The sequence below is a fragment of the Ixodes scapularis genome, unplaced genomic scaffold (genome assembly GCF_016920785.2).
Source record: "Ixodes scapularis isolate PalLabHiFi unplaced genomic scaffold, ASM1692078v2 PGA_scaffold10__122_contigs__length_95168666, whole genome shotgun sequence".
NCBI lineage: Eukaryota > Metazoa > Arthropoda > Arachnida > Ixodida > Ixodidae > Ixodes > Ixodes scapularis.
Genome location: NW_024609836.1, coordinates 85,103,589 through 85,113,449, shown reverse-complemented (window position 1 = coordinate 85,113,449; position 9,861 = coordinate 85,103,589). Strand labels below are relative to the sequence as shown.

Below are 9,861 nucleotides of genomic sequence, written 5' to 3'. Positions count from 1 at the left end.
GGAACTATGAAGTCGTGGTTAACTTACCGACGCGCTCACAGCTCAAAGTAAAAAAAAAAAAAAAAAGCATAACGTTGTCGGTTTTAAACGCGTTTTCCGCCAAACGTGGCGGGCCGCGCGATTTTTTTTCCGGGTGACTCGACTACAGCGCCGCCACAAACTGTCAATACACGCGCCCTCAGAGCTCCCTTTGCCTAAAGTGACTTTACCTTCGCCGAGCCGCTCCGGTCCCAATACTACCCAAGTATTCTAGTGCACTGTACTCCTACCGAATAACTAAACACAGGAAGGCCTTTTAGCGAACCGTTACCGTGTTCCGCGTAACGCACTACTGGAGACCGTGGGGCGCGCTTAAAGCATGCTTTACAGGGTCCAGTAGTGCGGGACACGGAACGCGGTAACGGTTTGATGAAGGTCCCTATTGTCGTGATGGCAGGTTGATCGTACGGTCTTGTGTAGTGGGTGCTTGTGTTGAGCGTTTTTGTAGCGTGAGATACACTGACCGAGGTTGAGCAGTGTCGCGTGGCTCGCATGATGAGCCGTGCTCCGTGCTGCGCATACGCGAGGAGCAGTAACGTCACACGGCGCACAGCTGGCGCGCGGGAGCCGCCGCCGCGCCCACCTCGCCGGTCTGCGCATTCCAGAGGAGTGACGTCATAGCCGCGGCAGAAGCACTGGCGCCGCCGCGTGCCCAGCTGTGCACCTCCGTTGCGCAGTAGCCAAGTCTGACGCTGCACCGGAGCCGCTCATAGTGTTTCTCATTTTCTGCGCACATGGCATAGCCGAGCTAAGCCACCGCAATTTTTTTGTCATGTGTTCTTTTGTGCACCCCTCTCGTGGACTTTCTTTGACATGTGCTGTGTTGCCGCGTACACACATGTCACGTGCTCATTGGTCGTATATTGAATTCCGGCGTATTCCTTTGTCTTCTTTGTTCTGCACCGTTTGTCAGCAGTAGTTTTGTCGTCCGCTTATTTCTTGTGTTTACTGAACTGTATTTTTGTCGCGTGCCTCTCTCCACCCCCCCCCCCCCCTTATTTTGTCACGCCCCGTTTTTCACGTGCGGTATTGTTGCGTATATGTCTCCAACGCGTGCTCTAGCTGCTTTCGCGTTTCCCTCAGAATCCTATTTTTCCGAAAAGTAAGGTGAGGCTTTCGCGTGCCTCTCTGCACCCCCGCCGACGCGTTTAAAGGGTATAACTGCGGTCAAAAGTTTAATCAAAGTATATGAATAATATCGATTTACGGAGACTAAATACGAGCACTGCCAAAATATTGCAATAATGGGCAACCGCGATCCGCTCTAAAACCGATATTAAAAATGCTGCCACCAGCTTCTCAGCGGGCATTCAGCGGATTGGCTGTTTGCCAAGCAACCTTGTGTCCTGATGTCATCTTCGTTTTCAGAAAGCTGTCCATGTTTGTCACTTCTCTCGCCGCGTTTTTCTCCTGCGTTTTCAGACGTCCGGCCGATTTCAGCTTGTTACGTTGTGTTTTAGCGGCCGTAGTTTTTAAGTGCTCTCGGCGATCGCGCACCAAGGTGATTAACTGCCTGCTCGCCCAAGTGCGTCACGGTGCCGAAGGTGGCAATCACTGGCCGCCATATTTAGTTCCTTCCCGCAACGCTTCTGCAACGCTTCTGCAACGTGTATTGCACACCACCAACATCATAGTTCTGGGCTCGTTCTAAGCCTGCGTTCCTCGTGGCAAACTTGCTTTTCGGCCGGCAATTTTATAAATGTGTAACAACAATTGCCACAGATGTTTATTACCTGCAAAACAAAGCAATAAACATCCGTACCACCTTACCCGATGAATCGGAACTGCTCTTGCGACTAGGCCAGTCGTACGTTTTGCGGTACCCCAATACGAGCTTTGCGTCACACAATGGCCATGCATCTGACCACGAGGGAATTGCCATCATGCTCGAGCAGGTAGTTTCGGTTTCGAAGCAGACCCTCGAAGCAAAACTTTGAGATAGGTCCATAGGATATCTACAAAACCACACAAGGCATCCAAAATCAAAGACAAAAAGCGGACATTTCGTTATTTAGGAATACTTCCTTCGCTAAAAACCGTCGCAACGCTAAAATCGAGAAAATGTACCGGAGTGACCCTTTATGCGCAAAGCGTAAACCCCAGGCCTTACACCCCAAACACACTAATAGATACGGAGATATACATAAAAACAAAGAGAGGGGTGCGGAGGGCCTTATACCGCGATCTTGGAACATGCGGAGTGTACTTGGAACTGCGCGCGGCGTGACGTTGAGTTGTACCTCCGCACTGCGCCTGCGCCGTCTTTCCGACCTCAGAAGCATCTGCATATCAGATTCGCAGCGACGTGCGCCGAGACGCCGGTGTGTCATTAGCATAAACAGGGACGTAGGATGGAAGCCCTCGAAGGAATCGAGTAAGAAAAGATGAATACATTAAAGGGCTAAGCAAGAAAACGACACTCGCGGTTTCAGATTTTTTCTTGGAATTACTCGACTCTGCCTAAATATGCTACCGCTCGAAGAATAACCTCGGGGAAAAAAAAAAAAAAAAACGCGATTCAGAAACAAACGTAAATGTAAACAGAGACCATTCGTCTCTTCTAACCTCGGATCTCTAGACTTGCGTACACTTAATACATAATAAAAACAAATAAATAAAAAAAGGTAGGCGCGCCAATAAGGGAAAAATAGAACAAACGGAAAAGTAAAAAGCAGTTTCCGAGAAATCTTTTCGTGTGCTGTTTTTGTTCGCGACACAGACGCGCACGCGCACAGCAGATAAAAACAAAAATACACCCACAACAGTAACACCAACATGTATGCAACACCAGAGCTAAAAAGATAAACATCAAATAAGCGAACGCAAATGCACATACACAGCGATCGCTTTCTAAAGTGGTTTCTCTGCCGTCCGTTGTTTTGGCTTGCAGTACACGCTTAGACCGGAAAGATTTTCCCCGTGAATTATTTTCTCGCGGTAAGGGGAGAGGGGGAAGTCTACTGTTTACCCAGTCCGTAATGGCATTCGGCATTCAGGAGCATTATATAATATACGGCCTAAGTACCCTCATCTCGAAGGAGATTGGAGATCTATATGGGCGCCACGGCTCGCGATCGCACGCACGGCGGAGGGCACTTCGGGTAACGAGCGGCTCTACACGGGTACGCACACACATACATACACATCCGCAGACACACGCACAAACACAGACACAGTGGGAAACACACACCGCAACGCATACACATACCCACAACACAGACGCAGTGGGGTGCACACACCGCAACACAAGCACACAAACATGTATACGCACGCGACATAGACACACAGGACAGAGACAGAGCGACACACGCTCACACCGCAAACATGTACAGAAACACGCGATGGGACACATGCACCCAAATACGCACGAACACACACACGCACACACGCGCGCACACAGAACGTAAACACACACATGCAAATAGCGCACACACGCTCGCACACACATACACATACGCGCACGATAACACACAACACAGATATCACACAGACCCACTGGCACACATGCACCTAGCTGCATACATAAACGCACACGCACATAACCGCAGGCACACACGTATACAAATGCTACGGTCCTGCCAAATCCCGATAAATGAATGGCAGTTTCCTTAAACCGAGTCTCCGAGCGCACGTATACCGTCCTATTCATTAGCGTAAAGTACTTCCATTACTCGTACGAATGCTTAATCTCCTTCTCTGACTGTTCGAGGTTTCATCGCTTCCGCCTCCTCGCGCTCGACGCCGTGACTTAACACGACCGTCTTAAAACGAATAGCCTTATCTACAGGTATCCCTTCTTCGAATGAAATTCAAAAATAAAATATAAAATAAATGCGGCGACAAGCCAAAAGCGCGCAGAAGACATACGAGGAAACTGGGCGGAGAACGTAAATGAATGGGTCAATAGGGAGTTTTCGTAGACCGCGCTGCCCCCTCCGCTAAGCGTTCCGCAACGAAGAAGTTGCTACTGCGCCTGCGCGCCGATAGCCTTCACTGTGGAGTTCCCGCTATCGTAGCGGGTTGCGGAGGGCTTTGCGGGACGGCGAAACCGATCTACGAAAACTCCCTAATTGCGCGACACTCTTATGGCGATGCTCTATGAGCGGCCCATACTTTCCGATCGGCTGGCCGTTTCCGCGGAGAGACTTAATGTCACGTGTTTCTCGACGAGTGCCGCGCGATTCGCGGAGTGTTATAACGGACGCGAATTGACTCTAATGGGCGGAGCTTACCTAGATCATAGTATCAATAACGTCTTTTTTATTTGTATTATCGCGTAACGCGTTGGCTATATCTTATATGTACAGGGTGTCCCAAAAATCATTAATTAAAAAGGGGGGGGGGGGGGGGGGATAAAAAAGATTTCAAAGAAGAGATCTAGTGCACCATGTGTTTTTGGAAACTCACAGTTTTGCCAGTGACATCTTTAGATTTGATTTGTTTATATGACTACCTTGGGCCATGACCTGATGTGATAACAAGAATTGAAATGACACCGCCCCGTTAGAGTGCTGGCATTTTTCTTAGAACAAGAGGGCAAGTACACTAACGAAGCTCGACATGTCTAAAAAAAGAGTAGGTTTAAAAGACAGTTCTTGCTTTCTTGATGATTTTTATTTTATTTTAGATGGAGTCTAAAACTTTTAATGGTGATTTTTCTTTTTTTATTAAAGGCGACAATCCCGTTTTTTAATGGTAATCTTTTTATTGAAGTCGAGAATCTCGAGCTCGTATCTTTATGTCTGGCAGTTGCTCTTACTGATCGAGAGTGTCCGCAACCGTAGTGCATGCTACGGTTGCGCACACTCACACGCAGAAAGTTGGAAACCAAAAAATAAAACGAAAGAAAGCGAAAATGCACACAGATAATTATAAACTATGTGAATATGTTAAAAAAAAAAAAGCGGAGCTATTTTTTGAGCGAAAGTGAATAAGATTATTATCACGCGTGCCATTTCTATAGCTCTCGAGTGGTCGGAACAGGGACTCGTAGCCTGTTGCCTGCGAGTGGCAGGCCGCGTGTTGAGGACTCACGCTGTGTATAAAAATGCAAGAAAAACGTGTTATTTTCGATACAACGCGTGAGAAAAACGGAAAGAAACCGTCAAGGTTGGCCCCGCTATCACATATATATAGTACGGATGCCGCGCGCCCAAGTTTCTCCCTGAACTCGCAGAAGATTTTCACAGCCTGGCAACCACAGCAGCGTAGTGTAACAACCTTGGGGTGACTACTTCCGTCCGCCATTTTGTGGCTCTGACTCACAGTAACTCTATTCGATTTCTCAGGAATAAACGAGACAAAAAAAGTAAGGCTATTTTGTGTTATCACAAGATCCGCTGGTTCTAGCGGGCAACAAGCTCCGCCCATTGGCCAAACTCTCTCAGTATAATCGGCTCCGAGTTCTTGTTCCCCGTGATGCCACCTGCGAGTATAGCAGCGCCATCCACGTTACCGTTTTCTCGCCTGTGCGTCTGAAGTCACAAGATGTTTTCTTCTCGCGTTTTTATTCGCAGATATCGACACTCACGAGATTTGGGTACGATGAATGCACCACTTAGAGACACCTTTGTTGCACCGCGTTCGTAAGTTTGTTTCCACGGCTTTCTTTATTCGACAGGAACCGAGAACACCCCGACGTTGATTTTCACGGCACCACAGTCGGAACAGCAGAAGTCATGGCAGCAATCGTTCGCAAACGAGAGACACGCACGCAAGAGCCAAACGTTTTACGCCTGCGTACGTAGTCACGTGGTCCTTGCGTCGCACGAGCACCACGAAACAAAACAAAAGTGTCGCCAGACGACGTCGCACTTTTAGCGTGCACACGCGATGGCGTGCGCGCCTTGCGAAACGCGCGACCAAACGGCGCCACTTCGGAAAAAAAAACGAGTCTTCGTCTGTCCCGAGACCATTTTAATCGATTAAGCTGTTTTCGCTCTCCAAACGAACGCGGGGTAATTAAGTATAGAAGCGCGTGCCTCTCTGTATTTTTATTTTCATTCGCGGCCCTTTATTTTGTTTCTTGGACGTCGTAGAATTTTCCGACACCGGGAGCTTAAAATGAGACGGTCGCCGAGAACGGCGCCGGCATTGAAAATAAGAACTCCGGAGAATAATAAAACATCTTCGGAATACAGAGACGATTCTTTTCTTCTTTTCCCTCTCAAAGTGGTGACGGTAATTTTGCCCACAAAAAACGCAAAATTTTAAAACGGAAAAAAAAAAACAAAAAAAACGACGTTAGCGCGATGGCCAAAAAACCAGTCTGTTCATCCGTGATATCGGCTCAATCGGCGGCTATCGGCTCGGCTTTCCGGAAATATGCCCGCTGTCGTAGCCAAAACGAAGACGCTGACGTAATGGAGCCAAGTGAAATCAAACTAGGCAGTTTGTATATTGAGGCGACTCGAGCAGTGTTGGCGGTAACGCGTTTCAAAGAACGGCGTTCCCGGAAACGCGTTAGATGTTTCTCTAACGTAGACTCGTTACATTTTCAAAACAGTAACGGGAAACGTACTTAAGTTACTTATTTCGAGTAGCGGGTAACCTATAGTTACGTTATTCATTACATCTTCTTCCCAAGACCTGAAAAAAGTACACTTAAATTTTTGTTTGTTTTCTACTTCGTCATAGCTTAATCCAGACGCAGACGACGTTACGAGCTGATGGGAAATATCGGACAGCGTCACAAGGACACCATCATGGAGTCCGTCATGTTCCTGTACGCGTTCGGTCATCGCTCGACCAATCATAAGCAAAATAGGTTCAGTGAGTTGCGCTTTTGGTTCTGCTTGATTAATCTTATCAGCTCGTAGCGTCTGCTTCGTCTTTATTTAATCTGAAACGAAGTATAGGCGCCGAGTATTTAATTATTGCACTCATTCCACGTACCTTCAAAAGTTTGCCTTTTTTTTTGTTTGACTACGAAAAAAAGTTTGTTTTAGAAAAAAAAAAAAAAACCAACGCCCATGCTTTTTGACTTACTGTCCAAAAATGCTGTCGCAAAACAAAAAATAAACAACGCTGTTACCGTTAATGTACAAATAACAAGTTACGGGAAAGTAACCTGCATTTATTTTTTATCCGTAACGGACACGCATTGGTTTTATCTTGGGGTATCGTAGGTCGGTTACGCGTTCCTTTATTTGGTAAATAACGAGTAACTTATTTCGTTATCTTTTTTTTTTTTTCGGTAATGCCGACAATCCCGTATTCGGGTAAGATGTATTATGGATATGAACTTCCCAAACAAACAGACTTTTTTGGAAAAGGGAGGAAAAAGTCGCAGGATTTCTCATTGAAGGCTTAGGCCTCATGGCGGCCACGAAAAATATTACGAGATAAGCGGAGGTTTGAATCGCAATTCTCACGCTTGGTGTCGTCCTAAAAGTAATTATTATACGCGAATATAGAGATTACGAAATGGTCTTCATCTTGATCTAAATAATATATGAGTATATTAGAAATTTGGCTCGCTGGGAACATCTGTAAAGTGAGGTTTTTGGCCGTAGATGGTGCGGTAGTACAAATGTGCAGAGTTTAATGTTGGACCGATATGGTTAAACGTTTTAAGACGTGTAGCTAAAGAGTGCTTGCTCTGCACATCGTGGCCCTTTTTTTTCGCTTTCATCTTATTTTGAGAGCTATATTTTTTTGCAACGGCTTCGTGGGAGAAAATTCACGATCAATTTCTACAACAACTGCTCGGATTTTACGTCTCAAACCTGTAACTATTATTAATGGGTATAGCCTCAAAATATGTGCCAAATGTCATTACGATTGATGTTCACTGTTTGTTGTGATGCTCGCGAGAAAATGCCTAAAAATGTCAAAAATAGGCAAACACTGTTTCGTAGAATGCACCGCCGTTAGTTTTAAACACTTGGTCGCTAAACTCGTCAAACAGAAAGTCGGGGTCGAAGTTCACTAAGCGTGCTGATTGGACTCTCACGACAATGACGTCACGCAGGCAAGATGTCAATCATCCAAACTCTCTCGGTGCTCAAATCCCAGCGAGATTGTGAAGCCATAGCCTCCTCTATACTGACAAAGCCTGGCAGATCGCCACGAGACGCGGCCGCCGAAAGTGAAAAAGCAGAGCGGCAGACAAGAGGCATGTAACAGGCGCCCCGCTGCGGCGAGACGCCCAAACAGACTTGTCCCGAGCGATGGAATGTCCGCTCGTGCTTCACGCGTTCCTCGGGCCACCGCTTCTTTTCTCGTCGGGTTTGAAAACCATGTATCAGGTCCTTGCCGCTGCAAAAGCTGTGTGCTGACTACAGGCTCCCCGAGAAATGCTCTGTGCTTGCAGATCCCCGCGCTCCAAATCTTTGACCGGGCAATCTATGGCTCCGTTGTTGAACTGTCAGGCTTTGCGAGTATAGAGGAGGCTATATGGTCTTCTTCTGGGATTGGCTGGGGGCATGTCGGAGGGGGGAGAGGAGGCAATCACTCTATAAGCAACCGCCTTCCTCTCTCTGCCAGTTGGTTGACTCGGAGGAGCACACCTCCTGTGTTGCTCTCGGATCTAAGGTTTCAAAGGGGCTCGAGACCTCAAGACAACGCGCGGACGCTACTTGATGCCCCCAAGAAAAGCCGAGAGATCCCTCCGATCTCAGTCAGCCCGCCCCCCCCCCCCCCCCCCCCCCACATCCAGAAGTGGGGCACCCGAGGATGGAAGCCCTATGCCATGCAGCTACGCCGCCTGGCCCTACGAGTAGGGTCCCCTTCAGCTCCGTTCCCGCTCCGCCATCCAACCCGGTGGCCTCCAGACCCTCCGGCACCCCGGCGCCGGCAACCCAGGAGCTCGTCTCCGCACTCACGCTCGCACTTAGGGCTGCCTTCCCGGAGGCGCCTCCTACCCGACGTGCTCGTATCTCCGAGATGGCTCAGCCCATCCCCGGCACGACGACCGATGACGACGAGGAGGACCTCATCTTCAGAGGATATCCTTCCAGCCAGGACCCCCGCCGGCCGGTACCGAGCCCGCATCCCAGACGACTCAGACCACAGCTCCAGCAGCAGCGGCGACACCCCGCCTCGTCGAGATCGTCACTACCCAAGACACATCCATCCATCCCGTGCCCCCACCGGCAGCCGTGGGCAAAGACTCTTCACCACGCATGACCCCCGACACGTCGGGACTTCCGCAACGCCTTCTTGTACGTGGACCGGGCCAGCCGCCAGTCACGTTTCTTCGGAACTCGAGACGTGGTCGAGCTCCAGACCTTGGAGCTTTTCCTCCAGGTCTGGGACTCCGACCCCCCCCCCCCCCCCCCCCCCCCCCTCCGTGCCTCCGCAAAGCTCCGAGTCTTCGACAGAGTGCGCCTCCTTTACCACGTTGCGCTCACAGGATGGCAGGACACTGCCACTTCCACCATCGGACACACGTCCCAACGCATTCAGTCCTTGGCAGATACTCTCCCTTTACTTCGGACCCCCTGTTCTCGCGCCCAATACCGCCGTCTTGCAGGCCTTTGGGCATTTTACTTTGCATTGTATAGATCGGGTTACAGCGCACTCCGGCCGCTTTTCGACTCGACTCTTACCAACCACCCCCCCCCCCCCCCCCCCCCCTCCAGTGGCTTCTTGTTTTCAAGGAACTTTGGCGCACCCTCCCGCACACCCTCCCGCTCGTCCCCGCTCCGCCAGTGCATTTTCTTTTTGCGGACGCCTCAAACGACGGACTTGGTGTGGTGACCCCAACCTCCGCGCTCGCCATCCTGACAACACCGGATCCACGCATCTACTTGAGGGAAGCTGTTGCCTGGACCCTTGCGGCTCCCCTAGCACCGCCCTCGTCACTGATCTTCACGGACA

General features: G+C 49.3%; 1 pseudogene; it reads left to right on the top strand.

The window, feature by feature from the left end:
- Nucleotides 1-8,715: 8,715 nt before the first annotated feature.
- LOC121834807 lies at nucleotides 8,716-9,545 on the top strand (annotated as a pseudogene).
- The last annotated feature ends 316 nt before the right edge of the window (nucleotides 9,546-9,861 follow it).